Consider the following 26,145-nt stretch of genomic DNA (forward strand, 5'->3'; position numbering starts at 1 on the left):
TCCAGGCCGCAGCGTCCAACGTCACTAGCTCTTCTGGTAGTTCTTGAGGAAGAATGGGCTGCCATTCCTCTACAGACATTCAGATACTTCACTGGTAGTGTCCCCAGCAGAGTTAAAGGCCTCATAAAGGCGAAGGGTGGATACAAACCTTATGAATCTCCACTAACAGGTGTCCATATACTTCTGATCTGATAATGTGTAACGTTCTTCACGTTTAGCCGTTTATAACTGGCAATCGGTCAAAACTTTTCAGCTAAAAGTTTTTAGCAACGAGTTTAACAATAAACAAATTCTACTGCACCATCTTCAATCCCTTCAGAACCATCTCTGTTGGTGCACAACATACTGTATTTGAGTAATACGTAGGGTAAACCTACTTAATTTCCTGATGTTAAGGAGAAATGAAAATAGTTACTCGATCCGAAAATTTTATACGTAAAAAACCAATACATTGTTGTACTAAACCATAAGCACAACATTCAAGAAAAGTAAAAGTATTGAATTTATTAACTGCAGGGAACTAAGTATGCATGCTACTCCACGTCGTTTTAGCATACCTGATTCCGTGACACTAATCACTTAACTTGGTGATAATATGCTTAATTTCGTGATAATATTCCTTTCATTGTTACAGTTCACTTAACACTCTTTCCATTCACTTTCAGCATCAATGTCTTCGTAACTGACAGATGTACAAATATTGCACTTAACTTTAAATGCGAACATTTTAGGTTAGGTTTTACCGTGACTGTTATTGACATTAAATGAAACAACAAGTTTACTGTTACCAGCCACAGTTTATCTCCACCACGTGTTCCATGGGTTTAAAACTCCATGAGGTGGACTTAACGTTTGTTAGTATGACATTTGTGTGTGTGTCGTGTTAGGATTTTTTTGGAAGAACTTGTGGCACTGTCTCCAGTGGTCACAGCTTCCTTTCACTGTCGAAACACATCACATGTATACTGTCGTATGTTGTAAACAATATGATATTTGTTCACAAAACATGTCAGTATACATGTGATGTGTTACGACAGTGAAAGGAAGCTGTGACCACTGGTGACAGTGCCACAGCCCCTCCAAAACAAATGTAAATCCACCTGATAATGGAGGTTTAAACCTTTGAAACCTGTCGTGGAGATAAAGAAACAGTGACTGGTAACAATAAACTTTTTGTTTCATTTAATATTGCACTTAAAATCAGTAGCACCAGGTTATAGAAACCTGCTGCTCTGTAAGAAATCAGCAATAAATTTATACAATATTTCCCGTGAAAAGACTCAGTTTATCATATACCTCGACCAATTTTTTTTTCCCTGCAAATTGGACCGTGATAATAAGGGACACACAACACACAATGAACTACCTGTCCTTCACCTTCCTTTCGTGGAATCATCACAGACAGAAACAACACAGAATCCAAGCACGTTTATTCTTTCCACAACGGTAACTGTCGTTACTAGTTAGGTTTTTTCTTTTCTGTTCACCGCCAGATGAGGGGGTTTCTTCTCTGGCAAATTTAAGGTTAGCACCCATCAAAGACTCTCATCAGATGGTGTGAGGCTTATTGCTGAAATGGACGGTTCACTTCGATCATCCATAGAGCTTCTTCCACATATGAGCTGTGACGTTTTGGAGCTGTTGTGTGGGATTCATCGGAAACTTCGGCAGTATTTAGGAAAAAGTATTTAGGAAAAAGTTCCGTCTTATTGAATGTAAGTATGATGTTCCCGCGTGAAACTACCTTCGGAAAATCTGTGCTGAGTAGACGATGAATATCATAAGGACCATGTCCGAGGAAAGGATTGCCTCCTGAAAGTACTTCCGTTTCTCTTGCTATGCGTTTTTCCGGGACTGAAACATCCAGTGGTGGTATAATATGGCTCTTATGCGGTGATATTGTGGCAATGATGATGTCATGCTTGGATGCAGTTTCCACTGTCTGGTGTCACGTAGCTCATATCGAACACCATAACCAGAATCCATATCCTTTCCGCATCATGGCCTCCCACAAATTCATTGAACCAATTGTGAAAAAGTTCACTGATAATCCATCCACTCAATGACATGGACATTGTGACGTTGGGAAAGGTACCACTCTTTCTTTCTGCTTCTTTCCTTTTTCACACGCCTCGAGTTAGAGTCATTGTGCTTAAAATGGTCACAACACGGTAGAGTCGTCTCCGTATTCCTAGGCGTTTGTATCAGTAATAATGTATTTAAATCCTACTCTGATGATTAAGACTATAAGTATGTTTCTTTTTTAATACAGTTGGACGGAAGTGTCTTTATAATTACTTGAACAGCTGAGGTTCATAAACTTATGTTATGAGTCCGGCAAACAGCGTGTTTCCCTCCACACAACACACAATGAACTACCTGTCCTTCACCCAGCCAACATTCCCGCTCGGGATGTCTTTCCCGTGTGAAGAAACCCCTTCCATCTGTTGAGGACGGTTGGAACGCCTACCTTACTTTAGGACAAAGAATATGTCTGCTATCACGAAGTAAAGTATCTCACGAAGTTGGGTAGTTTCACCCTACGAGTAAAACTATTAATAGAGATTGATACCGATATTACATAATTCCTTTATTGTGTAAATCCCGGCGGATTACTTTTGTCTGAAAGATTCTGACCGATCACCACTTGTGAACACTCGCGACTTATGACGAATTTTATATTTAATAAAAACTAATTATCAGGCATCTGCACCATGAAATGTGAAAATAAGATTTTCTTAACATTTAAAGCTACGGTGTCTCCATAACGAAACGTCCATTTTCAAGAAACTGAAAATCATTCTCTTCGTTCCAGAAGAGGGTGAAGGTCGTGTTCCGAAATTAGGAGATACGTTAGGAAGAAATTCGAAGAGATGATATCCACGGGTGTATATTACACTGTCACAGGTGTATGATAAATCCGTACATATCTAAAAATGAATGTACGAGTATGTATATATGTGTATGTATGTATATGTGTTCCATATCTCCTCCTAAACAATTGGACCAATTTCAACGAAACTTGCTACACATGTCCCTTATTGTCAGGCAACAATTGCTGTGTGGGTAACAGTCACCTACCCATCATAGTTCTTGACGTATGATGTTATAAACCATGAGATGCGTGAAAAGTTTCCGCATTGTGCATGACGTTTAAGTTTATGGTTTCATTGTTACTAACTCCATGCAGAAGAACACATTTTGCAGACAGTATCCACATATGCCGTTGAAAGTACCTACAAAATAATGTCACTAAACGACACGTAGAGCAAAAGGTATGACGTCATAAACACTGAGATACGTGAAAAAATGCCCCATAATGTATGAAGTTTTAAGAGATCTATTCTTTCCTACTGAGATACTGCTACTAAGATCCTTGACACTTGCAGCGCTTTGGACAGCTTTCAGCTGCAAAGTACGCACGGCTGTGGGCGAAAACAAAAGCGGTCTACAGAGGTATCAAGAGGCATTAACATTGCGACGTTTACAAAATAACGTTGTTGGCACGAGAAGCAGTTGCATCCAGCATACAGAGACTATCCAGGATCGTCTCATACAGAATCTACTGCAAGAGTACATATAAGGTTTCGTTTACAAAAGAAAATTGGCGAAGTGAATACCCGGGCAGTGTAAGATTTGTCAACCAGTATTCTATAACAGATAGCACCAAGTTTCAAATTTCATGACAGATATGATAAAAATACGGCAGTCTAACAGTAAATGTTTTATAAAACGTATATTTTACAAAATCTTCGACAATGTTATTTTACAGTGCAGTACGAGCCTTAGTAAGAGCCAATATTTTAACAGTACAAAACACAATATTAGCAAACTTATAATAACCCAAAATGATGAGTAATGCATGCTCTTTGCAGCATGGTGAACCAGATTTCAACGCTTGAGTGTAGTAACTATAGCAGCTTTGGTTACGTCTGCTAAGGGGTCACTGCCTTGTTCTGCCATGATCTTGCAAGTGAGATCACTACGCAGCAGAAATGTCACATAAGTTACACGTTTTACGCCAGTCTTTATTTAAAAGTTTTCTAATTTAATTTCGTTTTTCATCTTGCTCACCACCAATGGAACAAACCGTTAACTAGTGGTTCTCAAATTATATTTCTGATCTGCATCAGTTCTTCTGAAAACTCAGAAGAAGCATCGCGTGTGACACAACAGACTGTTTTGTATTAAAACAAAAAAGCAAGCTGCATCAAAAATACTGGTCCCCCATTAAAGCTGCTCAGATAAACAATTGATTACATACTTCGCTTTTTGTTTCAATACTACCGTCTGTTCAGAAAGTATAATTTTGTTTCCAGGAATATGAAACAGATTATGGGTCATGATACTTCCATCACTAAACACTAATCTCAAGAATGGTTTTCAAAAGTTTGTTGTTCTTGCCGCGCGGGGTAGCCGCACGGTACGGGGCGTCTTGTCACGGTTCGGGCGACATCCCCCGTCGGAGTTTGGAGTCCTCCCTTGGGCATGGGTGTGTGTGTGTGTTGTCCTTACCGTAATTTAGTTTAAGTTAGATTAAGTAGTGTATAAACTTGGGGAGCGATGACCTCAGCATTTTGGTCCCATAAGACCTTACCACAAATTTCCAAATGTCCAAAAAGTTAGTTGCTCGCACGAATTTAGAAATATTTATCTCCTCCAGCTGTCTCTCAGTCTTCAGAGGCTTGATATTCCCTCGGTAGCATTGGGTTCCTAGTGGGAGTAACCTCTGAACATTCACTTTAAGTGGTTTGAGAAAAATGTAGAAAACTTAAATTAGGATAGAAGAATTATGCAACCCTGGAGTGCAAGCACAACCTAACTTGATGAAACTTTAGAAATAATATCGAGTTCACGCTTGTTCTCTCGTGGTAGAGTATTAATTCGCCTCCACGTAAAATACAAAGTTCCTATATCTCTTACAGGTGTTCCTTATTATCACGGTCCAATTTGCAGGGAAAAAAATTTGGTCGAGGTATATGATAAACTGAGTCTTTTCACGGGAAATATTGTATAAATTTATTGCTGATTTCTTACAGAGCAGCTGATATAAACTTGATGTGACACTTACGTGTAGGCTAGAATGCTTCATTTCGCTGAGTTCCCCTGACATCTCCCGTTCATATGGATTACCGGTAGATCAGCTCAATTTCACCTCGAAATATGAGACAATTTAGTTTCTTCCTTGCGATGGAGATTCTTAGATCTACTCAGTCTAGTTTCCAGAATGCTTGCTGTAAAGTTGACGAAAACAATTTTTCCTCTTTTAATGTATTATTCATCTCCTATTTTGTATTACGGAGAATGAAAGGTATTATGTAACCAATGAAGGTTACGACGTCATCATCATGTTCTGCCTAGCACCAATGGAAAATTCAGTTACTGTTACAAGGTCAAGTATTTTTCAAGTTTTATTCCCAAGATTTTCTAGTAATTTATGCATGGCATGTAGATTATTGATAAGCCCTTACTTAATTCTGCATTTTTATTGACTGGCTGCATATAGACTTCTGGAGTTACATTTCTGGGATGATTTGATTAAAAAAATTACTGGTCAGGGAAAGTAATTCTGAGTGACACTTAGGGACTTCGCAAAAAGCATGTTAACTTTAAATTGTAAAGAAGAAACTATGAACGAGAACCACAGAGTGGGTAAAGGTCTTATTGACGCTAGCCGTAGCATTTAAACAGTAATGCGCAGGACATGCCATGATAAATACGGATGACAGATGCAGCGACATTTCATGATAGGAACTATATGCCTCTACCACGAAAAAAGAGTAGTGGGGGAGAGCAAAAAAGGTGAGTAAGAACGTATGAAAGATAAGTGACCAGTGACAAATGAAATACAGCAATTTAAGCATGGGGATACGCCTGTGCACAATAGTAAGACACTAACGGTAAACAACAAAAACAAGAAGCTAGTAAATTAAACTGCAGATATTAATTTCTTTGACACATTATATGCTCGTACCTGTCAGCAAATTGAACTTCGCGTAGTCTGTCTGCTGAAAGAATAGCTCGAGTTGCTAGAGTTTAAGTGAGCCAGTTTTTCTATGGTTTCTGTGGACTTGCTGACATAGAATTGGAAAGTGGGAATGCTTATGGAAGGTTCCAGAGAAGTCAAGTAAATATATTTTGGGGAATTAGTTTGCACCATGCGTCGGGTGGCATGTACCTCAGGGTGAAAGCCATGTTACATCCAAACTGATAGATTAATAAGGGAACAGGTACCAGGAAAAGTGTTTGTACAGAGCAATAACCAGCAGCTGACAACGTCCTACTGTGTACTCCTAGAAAATTTATTTAGTTCTGTTATATCTCCCTGTCCATAACATTCGATTGTACAACATTTCATGTCGTGTCCAGGACGTTTTTTTTAATCAGAAATCCAAAAATGTCAGTAACATGAACTACAAAATGCTGAAATGAAATAATACTTACAATGATAGTAACCATAACATAATGACACACAATTTTTTTCAGGGCTTGATAATGAACATGGAACAGAGGATGTCGGCCATGGTCTGTTAATAGAATCCGTTCTGGCATTCACCTGAGACAACGTGAGAAAACTGAGGGAGAACCAAATACAGGTGGCTCAGTCAGGTAAACAAACTTAAATCTTCTCCTCATGAACATCTTTCTTTTTTTCTTTTTTGTCCTTAGTCTTATGACTGGTTTGTTCACACCCGCCACGAATTCCTGTTCTCTGCCAACGTCTTCATCTCAGAGTAGCACTTGAGCAACCTCTGTCCTCAGCTGTTTGTCGGATATATCCTAGTCTCTGACTTCCTTCACAGTTTTTACCCTCTAAGCCTCCTCTAGTACCATGCGGTTTTATTCCCTCATGCCGTGACACATGCCCTAGCTACCCGTTCCTACATCTTGTCAGCGTTTTGCATATTCTCGTTTCTTCGCCGTTTCTGCACAGTGTCTCCTCATTCCTTACCTTATCAGTCCACCTAATTTTCAGTAATCTTTTGCAGCACCATATCTCAAATGGGGCCCGGGCAGACGGGGCGGGCTACAATCAACGATTGTTTGCTGGCGATACTGTCGTATACTTTAAGGTATCGAAGTTGAGTGACTGTGGGAAGATATAGGATGACTTTGACAAAGGCTTACTGGGGATGAGTAGGAAAAACAAACTTGTAATGTTCTGATACAACATTAGTAGTGATCTGCTTGACATAGTCACGTCGTATAAATACACTCCTGGAAATTGAAATAAGAACACCGTGAATTCATTGTCCCAAGAAGGGGAAACTTTATTGACACATTCCTGGGGTCAGATACATCACATGATCACACTGACAGAACCACAGGCACATAGACACAGGCAACAGAGCATGCACAATGTCGGCACTAGTACAGTGTATATCCACCTTTCGCAGCAATGCAGGCTGCTATTCTCCCATGGAGACGATCGTAGAGATGCTGGATGTAGTCCTGTGGAACGGCTTGCCATGCCATTTCCACCTGGCGCCTCAGTTGGACCAGCGTTCGTGCTGGACGTGCAGACCGCGTGAGACGACGCTTCATCCAGTCCCAAACATGCTCAATGGGGGACAGATCCGGAGATCTTGCTGGCCAGGGTAGTTGACTTACACCTTCTAGAGCACGTTGGGTGGCACGGGATACATGCGGACGTGCATTGTCCTGTTGGAACAGCAAGTTCCCTTGCCGGTCTAGGAATGGTAGAACGATGGGTTCGATGACGGTTTGGATGTACCGTGCACTATTCAGTGTCCCCTCGACGATCACCAGTGGTGTACGGCCAGTGTAGGAGATCGCTCCCCACACCATGATGCCGGGTGTTGGCCCTGTGTGCCTCGGTCGTATGCAGTCCTGATTGTGGCGCTCACCTGCACGGCGCCAAACACGCATACGACCATCACTGGCACCAAGGCAGAAGCGACTCTCATCGCTGAAGACGACACGTCTCCATTCGTCCCTCCATTCACGCCTGTCGCGACACCACTGGAGGCGGGCTGCACGATGTTGGGGCGTGAGCGGAAGACGGCCTAACGGTGTGCGGGACCGTAGCCCAGCTTCATGGAGACGGTTGCGAATGGTCCTCGCCGATACCCCAGGAGCAACAGTGTCCCTAATTTGCTGGGAAGTGGCGGTGCGGTCCCCTACGGCACTGCGTAGGATCCTACTGTCTTGGCGTGCATCCGTGCGTCGCTGCGGTCCGGTCCCAGGTCGACGGGCACGTGCACCTTCCGCCGACCACTGGCGACAACATCGATGTACTGTGGAGACCTCACGCCCCACGTGTTGAGCAATTCGGCGGTACGTCCACCCGGCCTCCCGCATGCCCACTATACGCCCTCGCTCAAAGTCCGTCAACTGCACATACGGTTCACGTCCACGCTGTCGCGGCATGCTACCAGTGTTAAAGACTGCGATGGAGCTCCGTATGCCACGGCAAACTGGCTGACACTGACGGCGGCGGTGCACAAATGCTGCGCCGCTAGCGCCATTCGACGGCCAGCACCGCGGTTCCTGGTGTGTCCGCTGTGCCGTGCGTGTGATCATTGCTTGTACAGCCCTCTCGCAGTGTCCGGAGCAAGTATGGTGGGTCTGACACACCGGTGTCAATGTGTTCTTTTTTCCATTTCCAGGAGTGTATCTGGGCGTAACGTTGCAAAGGGATATGAATTGGAAGTTGCATCTGAGGACTGAGGTAGGAAAGGCGAATGGTAGACTTCGGTTTAATGGGAGAATTTTATTTCTTGAACACCGCTCGAATGTTTTGGATCCGCAGCAGGTCGTATTGAAGGGGTACATCGAAGCATTTCAGAGGCGGGCTGCTAGATTTGTTACCGGCATGTTCGAACAACACGTAGATGCTTCGGGAACTCGAACGGGAATCCCTGGCGGGGAAGCGACGTTCTTTTCGAGGAATACTATTGAGACAATTTAGAGAGCCAGCATTTGAAGCTGACTTCCAAACAACTGTACTGCCGCCAAAACACGTTGCGCGTGAGGACCACGAAGATAGTAGTTTTTTCCCTCGCTCTGTCTAGTAGTTGCCCAGGATACCCTCCGCCAAGCACCGTACGGTGCCTTGCGGAGTATCTATGTAGATGTAGAAATGCTTAGACTCTCCTCTTTTCGTGTTTTCCCACAGCCCATGATGCACTGCCATGAATACTGCGGTCCATAACGTACGTTCTCAGAAATTTATTCCTCAAATTAAGGCCCAGGTTTGATACCAATAGGCTTCCTTTTGCCAGGAATGCCCTATTTTCTTGTGCTAGTCCGTTTTTTATGTCCTCCTCGCTTTGTCCGTCATGGGTTAGTTTGCTTCCAAAGTAGAAAATTCTATAATTTCATGAGCACCAATTTTGATCTTCAGCTTCTCACAATTCTTATTTCTGCTACCTCTTATTACTTTCGTGTTTTTCTGGTATGTTCTCAGTCCACATTCTGTACTCATTAGACTGCTTACTCTAGTCAACAGATTCTGTAATTCTTCTTCACCCTCACTAAGGAGAGCGACAAATGCTATGAGCGTGTCTTGATTTTTTCTTCGGTCCTGCTTCCATTATCAAGCGCAAAGTAAGGACTGCCTCTCACGTACCTTTACGTTTCCTGAAGTCAAACTGATTATAATCTAACAGATTCTCGATTTTCTTTTCTATGCCTCCGTATACTATTTTTGTCAGTAACTTAGATGCATAAGCTGTTAAGATGATTATGCGATATTTTTCGCACTAATCAGCTCTTGCTATTTTCGGAATTTTATGGAATATGTTCCCGACAGTCTGATGGTATCACGCAGTCTCATAGATTCAGCACACGAACTTGAATAGTCGTTTGGTTGCCACTTCCCACTACGATTCCCTTCTGCCTTATTCGATTTCAAGTGTTCCAGTACTCATTTAAATTCTGACTCTAACACTGAATACACTATCTGTTCCATATCACCTACAACTTCTTCTCCTGACACGTCATCGGACAATTACTCCCACTCATAGAGAGGAGCGGCCTTTGGTGTACTCTTTCTATCTATCCACTCTCCCCACTGCCTTTTACAGTGGAATTCTCACTTCACTCTTAATGTTGTCAACCCTCCTTTAAAGCTCCGAAGTTTACTTTCCTTTTTCTATGTTCTGATTCAGTGCCTTCACAGTTCATTTCTTTTTCAATTTCTTCACATTTTCGTGAAGCCATTCCGCCATGGTTTCCGTGAACTTCTGTTTCTCTCATATCGAAGTGGTTTATAGTGCGCTATTTCTTTCTTTCCCTAACATTTTTGTGCTTCCTTCTTTCATCGATCAGGTGTAGCATTTCTTCTGTCACCCAAGGCTTAGTTCGCAGTTTCCTTCCTAGTACCTATGTTTGCCTCTCCATTGACTACCAAGTACTTGAATGAGGAAAAACTGAGAGAGCAAAGACAGAGAAAGAACACAATTACATGTAAGCCCAATTACCCAAAGTTGTACTTATCAGTGTCAAGGGAGATCGTAACTAACGATGACATTATCAGTGATATACTCTGTTCCAGAACACCCCCACCGTACATATTCATCCTGCGTAAGACTTTTTATCTCTGCATAACTGAAGCTACCTACAAGGATACATACCTCAATGTCCATGCAAAGGCTTGTATATTGCCCTCAGTTAAGAACACTCAGTTCCTGACAAATGCGCACCATGTGCTGATATTACGCATCCATTACGGCATCTTCTGTAGGTTTTCTGGAGAAAGCGCCAGTTGCAGATATTCATCTGTAAAGATATCTTCCTTATCAACGAGCTCAAACTTACTGCCATCAAGATGTCTTCGTGATGTAGATTTTCAGCAAATTTCTGAAGCGGCACCTGCGTAAATTACAATAAATCCAGGTAGAATTGCTTTATATACTTGGAAGTCCTTACGAAAATGAAATATACTTCTCGATGCTCTCAGATAGGATACTAACCCAGTCATTGCAAAAAACAAAGCCAATCAAATGCTCAATATTAAACCGTGCATCACACCCATCCAAATTTTGGAAAAACACAAGTATGGTATTTTGGAGCTTGTAATTAAGACTGCATTTACTGTGTTGTGAGCTGTGAAATTTAGCAGACAGATGGTAGTGATTCGTACCTAACATTTCACTGGCATGACGGTATCATAGATCACATCGACTTCCTCTGCAAGTACTTGAAGCTCCGAGAGCAGCCAATTCACAAGATTCTTCCTGTCTTAGGATTTAAAGTAAGGGTTAGAAAACTGCTACGAAAGAAAAAGGGAACTTCACAGCAAACATAAACATAGCCAAATCCTTGCAGACAAACAAAAATTGCACGAAGCGAAATGTAGTGTGAGGAGGGCTATGCGAGAGGCGTTCAATGAATTCGAAAGTAAAGTTCTATGTACTGACTTGGCAGAAAATCATAAGAAATTTTGGTCTTATGTCAAAGCGGTAGGTGGATCAAAACAAAATGTCCAGACACTCTGTGACCAAAATGGTACTGAAACAGAGGATGAAAGACTAAAGGCCGAAATACTAAATGTCTTTTTCCAAACTGTTTCGCAGAGGAAGAATGTAGTTCCCTCTCTCGATTGTCGCACAGATGACAAAATGGTAGATATTGAAATAGACGACAGAGGGATAGAGAAACAATTAAAATCGCTCAAAAGAGGAAAGGCCGCTGGACCTGATGGGATACCAGTTCGATTTTACACAGAGTACGCGAAGGAACTTGCCCCCCTTCTTGCAGCGGTGTACCGTAGGTCTCTAGAAGAGCGTAGCGTTCCAAAGGATTCGAAAAGGGCACAGGTCATCCCCGTTTTCAAGAAGGAACTTCGAACAGATGTGCAGAACTATAGACCTATATCTCTAACGTCGATCAGTAGTAGAATTTTGGAAAACGATTTACGTTCGAGTATAATGACTTTTCTGGAGACTAGAAACCTACTCTGTAGGAATCAGTATGGGTTTCGAAAAAGACGATCGTGTGAAACCCAGCTCGCGCAATTCGTCCACGAAACTGACAGCCATAGACACGGGTTCCCAGGTAGATGCCGTGTTTCTTGACTTCCGCAAGGCCTTCGATACAGTTCCCCCCAGTCATTTAATGAACAAAGCAACAGCATATGGACTATCAGACCAATTGTGTGATTGGATTGAAGAGTTCCTAGATAACAGAACGCAGCATGTCATTCTCAATGGAGAGAAGTCTTCTGAAGTAAGAGTGATTTCAGGTGTGCCGCAGGGGAGTGTCGTAGGACCGTTGCTATTCACAATATACATAAATGACCTTGTGGATAACATCGGAAGTTCACTGAGGCTTTTTGCGGATGATGCTGTAGTATATCGAGAGGTTGTAACAATGGAAAGTTGTACTGAAATGCAGAACGATCTGCAACGAATTGACGCATGGCGCAGGGAATGGCTATTGAATCTCAGTGTGCTGCGAATACATAGAAAGAAAGATCCTTTATCATTTAGCTACAATATAGCAGGTAAGCAACTGGAAGCAGTGAATTCCATAAATTATCTGGGAGTGGGCATTAGGAGTAATTTAAAATGGAATGACCATATAAAATTAACCGTCGGTAAAGCAGATTGGAAGAATCCTAAGGAAATGCAATCCGAAAACAAAGGAAGTAGGTTACAGTACGCTTGTTCGCCCACTGCTTGAATACTGCTCACCAGTGTGGGATCCGTACCAGATAGGGTTGATAGTAGAGAAGATGCGACGGAGAGCAGCGCGCTTCGTTACAGGATCATTTAGTAATCGTGAAAGCTTTACGGAGATGATAGATAAACTCCAGTGGAAGACTCTGCAAGAAAGATGCTCAGTAGCTCGGTACGGGCTTTTGTTGAAGTTTCGAGAACATACCTTCACCGAGGAGTCAAGCAGTATATTGCTCCCTCCTACGTATATCTCGCGAAGAGACCATGAGAATAAAATCAGAGATATAGAGCCCACACTGAGGCATACCAACAATCTTTCTTTCCACGAACAATAAAGACTGGAATAGAAGGGAGAACCGATAGAAGTACTCAAAGTACCCTCCGCCACACACCATAGGTGGCTTGCGGAGTATGGATGTAGATGTAGATGTGGAGAAATGGTGGTTCATGTCATATGAACTGTAGAGGTCGGAACGCTCCTGACGGTAAAATATAGAGGTGTGTTGGTGTATTGAACTCTATGGTGGGTGGAAGAGCCTTTCTTTTAGTTGCCCGGATAGCGCTGAGCCCTCCACCTCGGTCAGTCGTAGCAGGCCGGCAAATAGGAATCTAGTGGAACGCCACTGAAAAATAAAATTATTCATTCATGCGTGTATTGTTCCAGCTAGCAACTAGGGTTAGACGCATGCACTGGTGTGCATCATGGGTGCTAAACTCAGCAGTCAGCCGTTGCTGGCATGAGCAGACTGTACTGGCCAGCGTCCCGCCATCAGCAGAATGGCAATGAGGAAATACAGAGTCGAGCTCCGGCCCGAGTGGCATTCAGTTGGGACAACCTCCGATGAAGGCGACTGCCCTGGCAGGTGATGGTGAACAGTTTAGCGCAGGATGCACCAGGTTGTTCAGGGTTGAACTGTGGATCACAGCGTAGATGACAGGGACAGTGACTAGCAGTGGTAGTGTGCTTGCGCAGGGTGAACCAGCAGCGGTACACTATGATGCCCATACAAGGGAGATAATCAGCCTCATGATTGAATCAAGGACGGTTGGCGACCAGCAGTCGTTGGAAGTCAGTCTGAACATGGTCTTCCAACTGGAAGACACCAGTTCAGCTCTCAGCAGCATCTAGATTTATACGCAGAAGGCAGTGCCCCAGTGTAGTAAGGACGGCGTCTAGCACCTGCAGCTAGATGACCCATTTCAGGAAAATTAGCGGCTGGAATTCTCCAGTTAGCTGACTGCAGGCAGTAACTGATACAGCTTGACTAAAACAGGCTGTATTTATGGTGATTTCACCCACCAGTATTTTGACTGGCTACCATTTTTTCTCATACAGGACAGGGAGAAGCCTGATGCCTGTTGGGCTGTTGGCAGTCACGGTCGGCGTTATTCCTTCCAGACTTCATACTTCTGCTATGTGCGCGGTGCACGGCCAGTGGTGGTAGGACATAGAAGTGTGGTAACTTTTCGTATGGTATTACCTAGGCAACGAGTCTTGGTGCATCAGATATAGCCATTCTTGCCGAAGAATGCCTCGACGACCTCCCTCTGTCCTGGTCCCGTAATGCATCTTCCTTGAACTTGTGATAACTTCTCTTGGGAAGTCAGCCAAGCTACGTAAATGGAAGTGATGGTGCAAAAGAACAGGCCGAAACACTGGAGAAAAATTATACATATCATTCGGTGACTGTTGTATGTGAGACATTGGGATGACCCTCACAGCCTATCGCAGGAAAGAGAAGAAAACTGGTTCAAATGGCTCTGAGCACTATGGGACTTAACATCCGAGGTCATCAGTCCCCTAGAACTTAGAACTAATTAAACCTAACGAACCTAAGAACAGCACACACATCCATCCCCGAGGCAGGATTCCAACCTGTGACCGCAGCAGTAGCGCAGTTCCAGTCTGAAGCGCCTAGAACCGCTCGGCCACAACGGCTGGCGGAAAGAGAAGACATTAAAAGTTGTCATACACAGAAATGGTACCCACTCTTAGTGTGATAAAATCTTAAACCTTAAGAACTGTTCTGGCTCAGCAGGCACCTCTACACATACCGGATCCTGAGCATGGGCTCTGTCTCACGCCCTGTCAATTTATCTCGGTTATAAAAGGCATACAGGCATTGGAAAGCAAGTCTGCACACCAAGAGTTCTCTGTAAATTGTTCACAGCATTACACAGGGAATAATATATAAACTTGGCGCCGCCATATTGGAAGAAAACATCTGTAATATATAACCTGGAGCACTTGATCCAACAGCCCTACCACTTGAGCTACGAGGTGCATTCAAGTTCTAAGGCCTCCGATTTTTTTTCTCCGGACTGGAAAGGGATAGAAACATGCGCATTGTTTCAAAATGAGGCCGCGTTAATTATCAATACGTCCCAGAGATGGCAGCACCGAGCCTGCATCTCGTGGTCGTGCGGTAGCGTTCTCGCTTCCCACGCCCGGGTTCCCGGGTTCGATTCCCGGCGGGGTCAGGTATTTTCTCTGCCTCGTGATGGCTGGGTGTTGTGTGCTGTCCTTAGGTTAGTTAGGTTTAAGTAGTTCTAAGTTCTAGGGGACTGATGACCGTAGCAGTTAAGTCCCATAGTGCTCAGAGCCATTTGAACCATTTGGCAGCACCGTACGGCAGATGGAATTTTACCGCCAGCGGCGAGAATGAGAACTGTTTTAAATACTTAAAATGGTGACGTTTTCCTTACTTAAACAGCGTGCAATCATTCGTTTTCTGAATGTGCGTGGTGTGAAACCAATTGAAATTCATCGACAGTTGAAGGAGACATGTGGTGATGGAGTTATGGATGTGTCGAAAGTGCGTTCGTGGGTGCGACAGTTTAATGAAGGCAGAACATTGTGTGACAACAAACTGAAACAACCTCGGGCTTGCACAAGCCGGTCTGACGACATGATCGAGAAAGTGGAGAGAGTTGTTTTGGGGGATCGCCGAATGACTGTTCAACAGATCGCCTCCAGAGTTGGCATTTCTGTGGGTTGTGTGCACACAATCCTGCATGACGACCTGAAAATGCGAAAAGTGTCATCCAGGTGGGTGCCACGAATGCTGACGGACGACCACACGGCTGCCCCTGTGGCATGTTGCCAAGCAATGTTGACGCGCAACGACAGCATGAATGGGACTTTCTTTTCGTCGGTTGTGACAATGGATGGGACGTGGATGCCATTTTTCAAACCAGAAACAAAGTGCCAGTCAGCTCAATGGAAGCACACAGATTCAGCGCCACCAAAAAAATTCCGGGTAACCGCCAGTGCTGAAAAAATGATGGTGTCCATGTTCTGGGACAGCGAGGCCGTAATCCTTACCCATTGCGTTCCAAAGGGCACTACGGTAACAGGTGCATCCTACGAAAATGTTTTGAAGAACAAATTCCTTCCTGCACTGCAACAAAAACGTCCGGGAAGGGCTGTGCATGTGCTGTTTCACCAAGACAACGCACCCGCACATCGAGCTAACGTTACGCAACAGTTTCTTCGTGATAACTACTTTGAAGTGATTCCTCATGCTCCCTACTTACCTGACCTGGCTCCTACTGACTTTTGGCTTTTTCCAACAATGAAAGACACTCTCTGTGGCCGCACATTCACCAGCCGTGCTGCTATTGCCTGAGCGATTTTCCAGTGGTCAAAACAGACTCCTAAAGAAGCCTTCGCCGCTGCCATGGAATCATGGCGTCAGCGTTGTGAAAAATGTGTACGTCTGCAGGGCGATTACGTCGAGAAGTAACGCCAGTTTCGTCGATTTCGGGTGAGTAGTTAATTAGAAAAAAAATCGGAGGCCTTAGAACTTGAATGCACCTCGTGTATCTGGCATCCATAAATTGGCGGAAAACAGACGAAATTTAAGTAAATATTTATGACTGTAATCAAACCCAGAACATTCAATCTCCACTACAGTATTTGTATAGCACACTTGGGCTGTTAGCAGCGATCGTGGGAGGGGGAGTGCGGTAGACCCTCATGAGACCGAGGTAGACGGGCTCTATACTGCCCTTCACTTGGCAGACTGGAAACAGCTGTATCTGTCAAGTGTCTAGGAGTATCTGTCCGGAGTGACTGAATGTGGAATGTTCACGTAAATTTAACAGTGGGAAAGATAGCTGCCAGACTAAGATTTATCAGGAAAAGCTTAAGGAAATGCACTTTACCCACAAATGATGTTGTATTCAGGCATTTGTTCGACAAATCCTTGACCGTTTATCGTCGGTTTGGAACCCTTATCACGATGGGTTGAGGACATGGATACAGAAGACGGCTTAAAAATACAGCTACGTGCTCTTCATGGGTTTATTAAGCCTGGTCGAGAACTTCAAACAAACTCTCAATGATATGATATGGTATGTTCATTTGGACATGTCCGAAAGAACGTATACCATCTTCATATCGATAAGGCTTTCCGGCCAATGATCTGCTTCAGTGTGGATGCACTCACATTGCCCGAACTCTTACGGGAATCGGTAGATTGACTGCCGCAGGGGTACCAGAAATGCAGTGTGTGGAAAGTTGGAAATGTGGGTCTGACGGGGAGCGTGCCAGTGATAAGTCCCTGCAGCCGCACCATCCTCTGTGTCCTCGTTGGCTCAGACAGATAGAGCGTCGGCCATGTAAGCAGGAGATCCCGAATTCAAGTCCAGGTCGGGGCATATATTTTCAACTCTCTTCGTTGATATTTATCAACGCCTGTAAGCAGCTAAAGGTTTGGATTTCATTGTACTTTCATTAACTCTCAGTGATGTCAAGTGGAAGACTCTACGACAAAGACGGTTGATGTTGCAGAGAGTCATGCTCTCAAAATCCAGAAAAACCCACCGGGCGAGGAAGTGCAGTGGGAGGACAATGGACTCGTATTTGGGATGGCGTGCAACCGTTTTCGCCCCAGGAGATTACAGTTCCTCTTACACAAATGGAATTACAGGATGACTTGTTTTTTAAACCGCAAGAACAGGTTAACAGCATTCACAGTAAACGTAAGATGCCTTCCAAAACAATGACTACTAAGTGAGCCACAAATCACAATTACTTTCATTTATTCCAATAAACTTATTGACAAAACAAATGACAAACAGTGGCAACTTGATATAATAAGACCTAAGACCTCGGCATATAGGGGTGTGTGTGTGTGTGTGTGTGTGTGTGTGTGTGTGTGTGTGTGTGTGTGTGGGTGGGTGGGTGGGTGGGAAGGCGGGGCAGATTCTAATAATCGTGCAAGTGAATTAATTGTAATCGCAAAGTCCCCAGTAATTGTCATGATGTTAATTGAAAACAGGTAGTACAACAGAAGGGAATACGTCACGCCTGTGGACTGATTTCAAAGCAGACTGTTCATTAACCTTAAGATACAGGTCTTCAGAGTGACCGAATGGCTTTAATTTCTCTGCATATAATCTTTTGGCTGTGTCTCGGTCTCCCCATAGTATTGTTGATGGAGGCTGAAGTGAGTGCAGAATCGATCATTGGCGGGACCAAAGACCCTAGCTAAGGGCAAACCAACTCGAAATTTTCCAAATATATCAGTTCAGGTGGCACAGCAAGTTGTCGGAGTCGATGGTGGCTCTCCGCTTGGCAGTCTGGTCGTGTAGGATCCTGCAGCTCGAGAAGTGGTGTTATATTTGGAGATGAAGTTGAAGTGATTTGTGATCGAATGTTTACTATAAGATAACTTCATATTGCTGCATTTTGTATCTCTTACTACATTCTAATTGGCTTGGCACTGGATCTTCTAAGCACCAACCAATAAAAAAGTTCCTTAGAAAACACTATTCCCTTTCCTCCAGCTGGTTAATAATAATGTTCGTCCTACCATCTTCCACAGAAAAAATTCGCCTCAGTCTCTATCTATATCTCTCTCTAACCAATGAGGAAATCTTCATCTTCCCAATCCTGTTTCCCTTTCAAACCTGTAGTTTATTTACGTTAGCCAATGCTGGCTGTTCTTACATTGTGTAAACATTTGTTTTTTGCAGAGTCAACACATTCAACGGTGTCTCATATTTTCAAAGGCCCCAAAACTGCAAGGCATCTTAGAGATGCTTGTCTTTGGTGTCTGGTGCTTTGTGGAGAAACAGTCAGCTTCCTATATTTGGACGTAATAGTGCCTTCTACTACAAAGTAAGTATTCTCACTCTACACCCAGTTTTTAAAATGGTTCCAACAGGAGTCTGTGCCATGCGGAATTCTATCTGTATTACTATGGTCGATGGTGGGAGGGCTATTGATCCTAGCCTCTCCCTCAACAGGCTTTTTTGTTCGAATTGGCTCTGGGGATGGTAGCTGATTCTGTTGTCCCTCGCGATCCATGTGTTCTTTCCACTGCTCAGAATGCTTTCAGGAGGCAAATTCAAACCAAGAGTAATAGAGGAGTTGCTTGTCACTCACCGACAATCACTAGCACCGCTATTCATCATATTTCTTCAAGTCAGTTAAATAATCTGGTCAAATGGGTCTTGCAATATGAATTTGCATTCGTTACCTGACTGTTTCCAGAAAGAAGGTAGTATAACAGAATTCTCCTTCGATCAGTTCCTCTTGATTCAAGACTTCTGTCATTTTCAGCAGTGCTGGACATTCCCTCTGCTCAGCAAAAATGTCATTTAACGCAGCGATCGCTCAGATTTCATCCACACTGCTATGTTCTGCCAAAGAATCCCTCTAAAGGCAGTCAGTGTATTTGTCCTCGGATCTGTTTACGTGTATCACTATGATGTCATGCTCCTGAGCCCTCAGTGCCCTTCTTGCCTGTCGACCTGACAGAGCCTTCAAGATAGGCAACCAGAACAGAGAATGGTAGTACACCACAAAAGTGAACGGTTTAACAAATAAATATGGCCAAAACTTGTTGATGGCCCGAACAACTGCAAGACACTCTCTCTCGGTTGTATTGTAGTTCATCCCAGACTTTCAGAGTACTCTGGAAGCATAAGCTATCGCCTTTCCAGCACATTCTGCGAATTGGTACTAGAACTGCACGTATCGCATAACTGGTAGCACCAGTGTCTAGTACTGTTTTGGCTTCTCTTAATATAATGTAGAATATAGTAGCTCATTTTTAAGTACAAAAAATCTTTATTGATCTTTGTTCGAGGAAAATTTGGCACCGCCGTGCAGAAGTTCTTGCAAAGGGATATGTCTTGGTGCCAAAGTCCTTCGTGAATTGCCAGTAGTATAAATACATATCGAGATAACTTCTCGCACCACAAACGTTCTGAGAGGTCTAAAATTTGTGACTGCCCTTATTTTCTCTGGATTGGAATGGATGCCATTGCTATTCACCAAATGGGCCAATACTTTTGTTCCTTGGGCAACAAAGAGGTACTTTTTTGGATTCAGGCAGAGGCCGGCAGTCTGAACACTTTTCAGCACGGTTGTCAGATGGCTTAGGTGTTCGTTAAATGTCTTCAAAAGGAAAGACACGTCATCCATTTGAGGTGTTGAAACAGCTTGCTCATCATACGTCCAAGGTCAAGCAGTATAACTTTAAAATCAAAGAGGCGATCAGAAGTGATGAAGGCACTCGATTTGCCAGTAACCTGCCTGCATGTCTATATTTGAAAAATTACCTTGTTCCTTTCAGTCGATGCATGCTGCGTTTAGAATTGTCTCGACTATAGATTCCTTATGGAGCTCAACAACAGTAGTGTCACCAAAAATGATTAATTCCACCTTCGCTATAGATATACATGGTGAGTTACTAACTATTGCCACCAAGAATAACTCCAAAAGTATGATAGGAGCTGAAAAGCTTGTGGAACTAAAGTTGCATGGGACAACGGGGATCATAATATGATGTAGGTTTTTTTGTTGCTAGATGGGGTCGCTTCAGAGATGCGATGGTCAACTTTGTCTTTTTAAATGGGATGCTTTTTTGGTACTTATTTTCTGATAGCTGCTATCGAGACGAATCCAATGATGTGTAACAGCAAGGTCTTTGAAGGTCAACGAAGATCAAAAAGGTGGCATGAACGTCCATTTACAGAAGGCGTTCGAAGTGATGACTATTGGTATCAGTGCCGTCCTGCAATCTTCTTATCATGGATTGAGTGGTATTCCTTATCACATCGGCACTTCTCGAAGCACATGCTCTGACAATTCTCTCTTGCATATCTGCAGGTGTAGTTGGAACGTCTTCATAAACAATGTCTTTCACGAATCCCCACAAGAAAAAATCCAGAGGCGTCAAGTCTGGCGGACGAGCCGACCACGACATATCTCCTCCGCGTCCAATCCAACGACTTGGGAATAGTCTCTGCAACTCATTTCTAGCCACCATCGAAAAATATACCGGACACTTATTGTCTTGATATCATATTCTGTTCCTTGTTCCTGAAGGTATTTCTTCCAATAACAGACCTAATGTTTCAAACCGAGCGAGGTGGCGCAGTGGTTAGACACTGGACTCGTATTCGGGAGGACGACGGTTCAATCCCGCGTCCGGCCATCCTGACTTAGGTTTTCCGTGATTTCCCTAAATCGCTCCAGGCAAATGCCGGGATGGTTCCTTTCAAAGGACACGGCCGACTTCCTTCCCCGTCCTTCCCTAATCCGATGAGACCGATGACCTCGCTGTCTGTTCTCCATCCCCAACAACCCAACCCCCTAATGTTTCCTGCAGGAATGTGGTGTACTTCCTACCCTTAAGATTTCCTTCGATGAAACAGGGGCCTATAATTCTGTCCTCCAGAATTCCAGACCATGCATTCACTGACCATAGTTTTTCGTGTGCAACTTGCAGCAGCCAACATGGATTATCAGTTACACAATGATGTGTGTTATGCAAATTAGCATTTCCATGGTTCGTGAATGTAGCCTCGTCAGTAAATAAAATCAAATTAATAAATGTCATCCCTCTGAAACTGAAGTTGAGCCCATAGGTAGAATTCAATGTAACACATACAATCCGTACCAGTTAATTCTTGGTGGAGACTGATATGGTAAGGATGATATTTATGATGTTGCAGAACACGAACAACACTACTCTGGTTCATGCCACATTCCCTTGTCATTTGACGCGAACTAACACAAGGATCTCGAACCACAGTGGCAAGAATACCAATGTCCGTTTCCTCGTTAGTAACTTTCCTTTGCCGGATATGTTTCCGAAGCGTTAAAAATCGAGTTGTTCTCAATTTACCAAACACATATTTAAATGTACGACGTGTAGGGTGAGGATATCTTTCAGCGTATAAGTCTCTAGCTCTCACTGAATTTCGTTGGCATTCTTCGTAAACGAGAAGCAAGTCGACTTGTTCTTCGAAGTAATACATCATTCACATTCGCTTGATTCGACGATACTAGTCTTACCGTTCCTATTGGTGTTGTATTGCGAAACCGTCGAATTGTGTTTACATGTCAATGACACGTTAGATGGATACGAGAGAGAATTGTCAGAGCATGTGCTTCGATAAGTGCCGAATCCATGATAAGAAGATTGCACCACTGCATTGATACCAAAAGTCTTCACTTCGAACACCTTCTGTAAATGGACGTTCATGCCACCTTTGTGACCTTGGTTGACCTTCAAAGACCTTACTGTTACACATCATTGGATTCGTCTCGATAGCAGCTATCAGAAAATAAGTACCAAAAAAGCATCCCATTTAAAAAGACAAAGTTGACCATCGCATCTCTGAAGCGACCCCATCTAGCAACAAAAAAACCTACATCATATTATGATCCCCGTTGTCCCATGCAACTTTAGTTCCACAAGCTTTTCAGCTCCTATCATACTTTTGGAGTTATTCTTGGTGGCAATAGTTAGTAACTCACCCTGTATATCTATAGCGAAGGTGGAATTAATCATTTTTGGTGACACTACTGTTGTTGAGCTCCATAAGGAATCTATAGTCGAGACAATTCTAAACGCAGCATGCATCGACTGAAAGGAACAAGGTAATTTTTCAAATATAGACATGCAGGCAGGTTACTGGCAAATCGAGTGTCTTCATCACTTCTGATCGCCTCTTTGATTTTAAAGTCATACTGCTTGACCTGTGTAGCACTGCAGCTGTCTTTGGACGTATGATGAGCAAGCTGTTTCAGCACCTCAAATGGATGACGTGTCTTTCCTTTTGAAGACATTTAACGAACACCTAAGCCATCTGACAACCGTGCTGAAAAGTGTTCAGACTGCCGGCCTCTGCCTGAATCCAAAAAAGTACCTCTTTGTTGCCCAAGGAACAAAAGTATTGGCCCATTTGGTGAATAGCAATGGCATCCATTCCAATCCAGAGAAAATAACGGCAGTCACAAATTTTAGACCTCTCAGAAAGTTTGTGATGCGAGAAGTTATCTCGATATGTATTTATACTACTGGCAATTCACGAAGGACTTTGGCACCAAGACATATCCCTTTGCAAGAACTTCTGCACGGCGGTGCAACAAAAAACCAATGTCGTATTACGGTCCCCATTGTCCCATGCAACATTTGTTCCACAAACTTTTCAGCTACTATCATACTTTCGGAGTTATTCTAGGTGGCAATAGTTAGTGACTCACCCTGTATAGTGAGGTGATAAAAGTCACGGGATAGCTCCTCATATCGTAAGAGACCTCCCTTTTGCCCGGTATAGTGCAGCAACTAGACGTGGCGTAGACTGAATAATTCGTTGGAAGTCCCTGCAGAAATGCTGAACCATGCTGCCTCTATAGCCTTTCAAAACTGAGTAAGTGTTGCCAGTCCAGGATTTCGTGTATGAACTGACCTCTCAATTATTCCTACAAATGTTCGATGGGATTCGTATCGGGTGATGTCAGTGACCAAATCATTGATGCGAATTGTCCAGAATGTTCTTCAAACCAATCGCAAACAACTATGGCCTGGTGACATGGCACATTGTCATCCATAAATATTCCATTGTTGTTTGTGATCATAAAATCCATGAATCCGTGAATAGGACTTAATATTAAAGGATCTAGTTGATGGAAATTTTTTATACAATGGGGATAGGTGCATTTCGTAGGGTATGGATATTCCTGTTTATCTACTAATTGCATCGCATACTTCGGTCGCTCTGCTGACATAGACGTGTCGCTCTGGGGAGGTGTGTCAGTCACACGGGAGTCTGACAATGAACGAGCAGTGATGGGGCCAACTGGGGGTGGTTTCTGGGAGTTCGCAGCTGCCTAGGGCGACCCAACGCACTGGGATACCTTCCCCGAGCACACTAGAACCCTCCCGTTCTCTGCTTCCATGCCACAGGAGGTGCCTGGAGTGGCAGCCAGTAGTGGAAGAGAAACTGGTGGATGACTGCAATGTAAGCTGCACATGCGCCATGATGGGCATATACTACGAACAAATGATTTGAAGGTTATCATTTTCATACAGATGCCGAGAATTCTTCCGGGTTGTATGGCCGTACATGGAACTCTTCTATCCCTGACGTTTCGTCCAAAGCTACGTTGAACATCTTCGGAGATGCTCCTGGTTGTGCTCAGTCTTGCCACGGCTCAGCACAAAACAGTAGCACCTCCGAAGATGTCTAACCTAGCTCTGGACGAAACGTCGGGGATATAAGTGTTCAATGGACCACGGCCATACAACCCGGAAGAATTCTCGTTAGCATTTTCCTCCCACAGCTATGCCTTAATGAACAACACCACATATTTCGAGGGATACAGCTGGCATTGGTATTCCTAGGATATGTGTTAATCGGCCACATACAGTCATTTGCCAGTAAACAAAGTACGCCTTCACAGGGTTCCTCTACCTGATTCTCTCAGAATTTTTTTCTCCCCCACAGCAGCCATCTGCACCAAGCATGTTTCAGCCTGCTTGAAGAAAAAGAAGGTAAGGTTAGCGTCCTTCGCCCACAGCTATATTCTAATGAGCAACACGTATTTTGAGGGATGTAGCTGACATTAGAAGTGTCAGGACATCTGTTTGTTGCCGGCCGGTGTGGCCGAGTGGTTATAGCGCTTCAGTCTGGAACTGCGCGACCGCTACGGTCGCAGGTTCGAATCCTGCCTCGGGCATGGATGTGTGTGATGTCCTTAGGATGGTTAGGTTTAAGTAGTTCTAAGTTCTAGGGGACTGATGACCTGAGATGTTGAGTCCCATAGTGCTCAGAGCCATTTGAACCATTTGAACATCTGTTTGTTCCAGAATGAACAAAGAGTGTTTTTGTAGAGCTAGCAGCGGCATCCACTTTTCCAGCCACATGCAACATGCAGCCACTTGCCGGCAAGCAAAGAATGTTTTCGGAATCTCCCTCTATCTGTTTGTCTCAGAATTTTTTTCTGTCTCACACAGCAGTGTTCTGTTTCTCAAACACCTGCAACAACCCTGATTCAGGCTGCTTGAAGAAAGGGAAGGCAAGTTCTAACTTGCTGGTATGACATTCTGATTTATTATTGGTCCTCTGAAAAATACAGGGTGGAGTCTGATGATCACCATCTTTGACAGTGCATAGATGTGTCAGTGTGATTCCTGCAACATGAAACGGTCAGCCAGTAATGATACCAGCGGTAGTGGTGATGGGATGGGGAACGGCTAAACTTTGGCGAACTGCCACGTAAATGTTTATAAAAAAAATTATGAATTCAAATTGTACAGTTATAAAATATCTCAGCAAAGTATTCAAATTTTTCTAAATTGTGATAGGTTTTCTTAACAGCTGGTTACAAAAGTTCTTTTTTCTTAATATTGTAGTATTCATTCCTGAAATGTTGATGGAACTAGAACGCCACCTGGAAGCGGAAAAGTTTGAGCTACCATGATATAAGTACATCTCAAAACTCTGTGTGTGAAAGTTTACATGTTCAGAAAACAGCTCTTGATGTATTCTGATCCTACCAAGTGTTTATAAAACTTTTGATCTCGCTGTTGCAGCGTTAGAGCAGCACCTGAGGGACATTGAGCTGCTGCTGCTGGAGTCTGAAGTGCAGCAAGAGAGTAAGTACAGCTGTAATATGTTGCCATTAGACTTTTTTATCATATACAGTTGTGGCCATTAAAATTGCTACACCACGAAGAAATCCAGATCATAAACGGGTATTCATCGGACAAATATATTATACTAGAACTGACATGTGATTACATTTTCACGCAATTTGGGTGCATAGATCCTGAGAAATCAGTACCCAGAACAACCACTTCTGGCCGAAATAACGGCCTTGATACGCCTGGGCATTGAGTCAAACGGAGCTTGGATGGCGTGTACAGGTACAGATGCCCATGCAGCTTCAACACGATACCACAGTTCATCAAGAGTAGTGACTGACGTATTATGACGACCCAGTTGCTCGCCCACCATTGACCAGACGTTTTCAGTTGGTGAGAAATCTGGAGAATGTGCTGGCCAGGGCAGCAGTCGAACATTTTCTGTATCCAAAAAGGCCCGTACAGGACCTGCAACATGCGGTCGTGCATTATCCTGCTGAAATGTAGGCTTTCGCAGGGATCGAATGAAGGGTAGAGCCACGGGTCGTAACACATCTGAAATGTAACGTCCACTGTTCAAAGTGCCGACAGTGCGAGCAAGAGGTGAC

General features: G+C 43.5%; 1 long non-coding RNA gene across 1 annotated transcript in view; it reads left to right on the top strand.

Moving 5' to 3' along the window:
- LOC126162928 (uncharacterized) overlaps positions 1 to 26,145 on the top strand; it is a 145,831-nt gene that overhangs the window by 94,421 nt on the left and 25,265 nt on the right. The window contains exons 2-4 of the long non-coding RNA XR_007535134.1: positions 6,487 to 6,609; positions 18,627 to 18,771; positions 25,487 to 25,549. This is a non-coding gene — a long non-coding RNA (uncharacterized LOC126162928). The remainder of the gene's footprint in view (positions 1 to 6,486; positions 6,610 to 18,626; positions 18,772 to 25,486; positions 25,550 to 26,145) is intronic.

This window comes from Schistocerca cancellata, chromosome 2 (genome assembly GCF_023864275.1).
Source record: "Schistocerca cancellata isolate TAMUIC-IGC-003103 chromosome 2, iqSchCanc2.1, whole genome shotgun sequence".
NCBI lineage: Eukaryota > Metazoa > Arthropoda > Insecta > Orthoptera > Acrididae > Schistocerca > Schistocerca cancellata.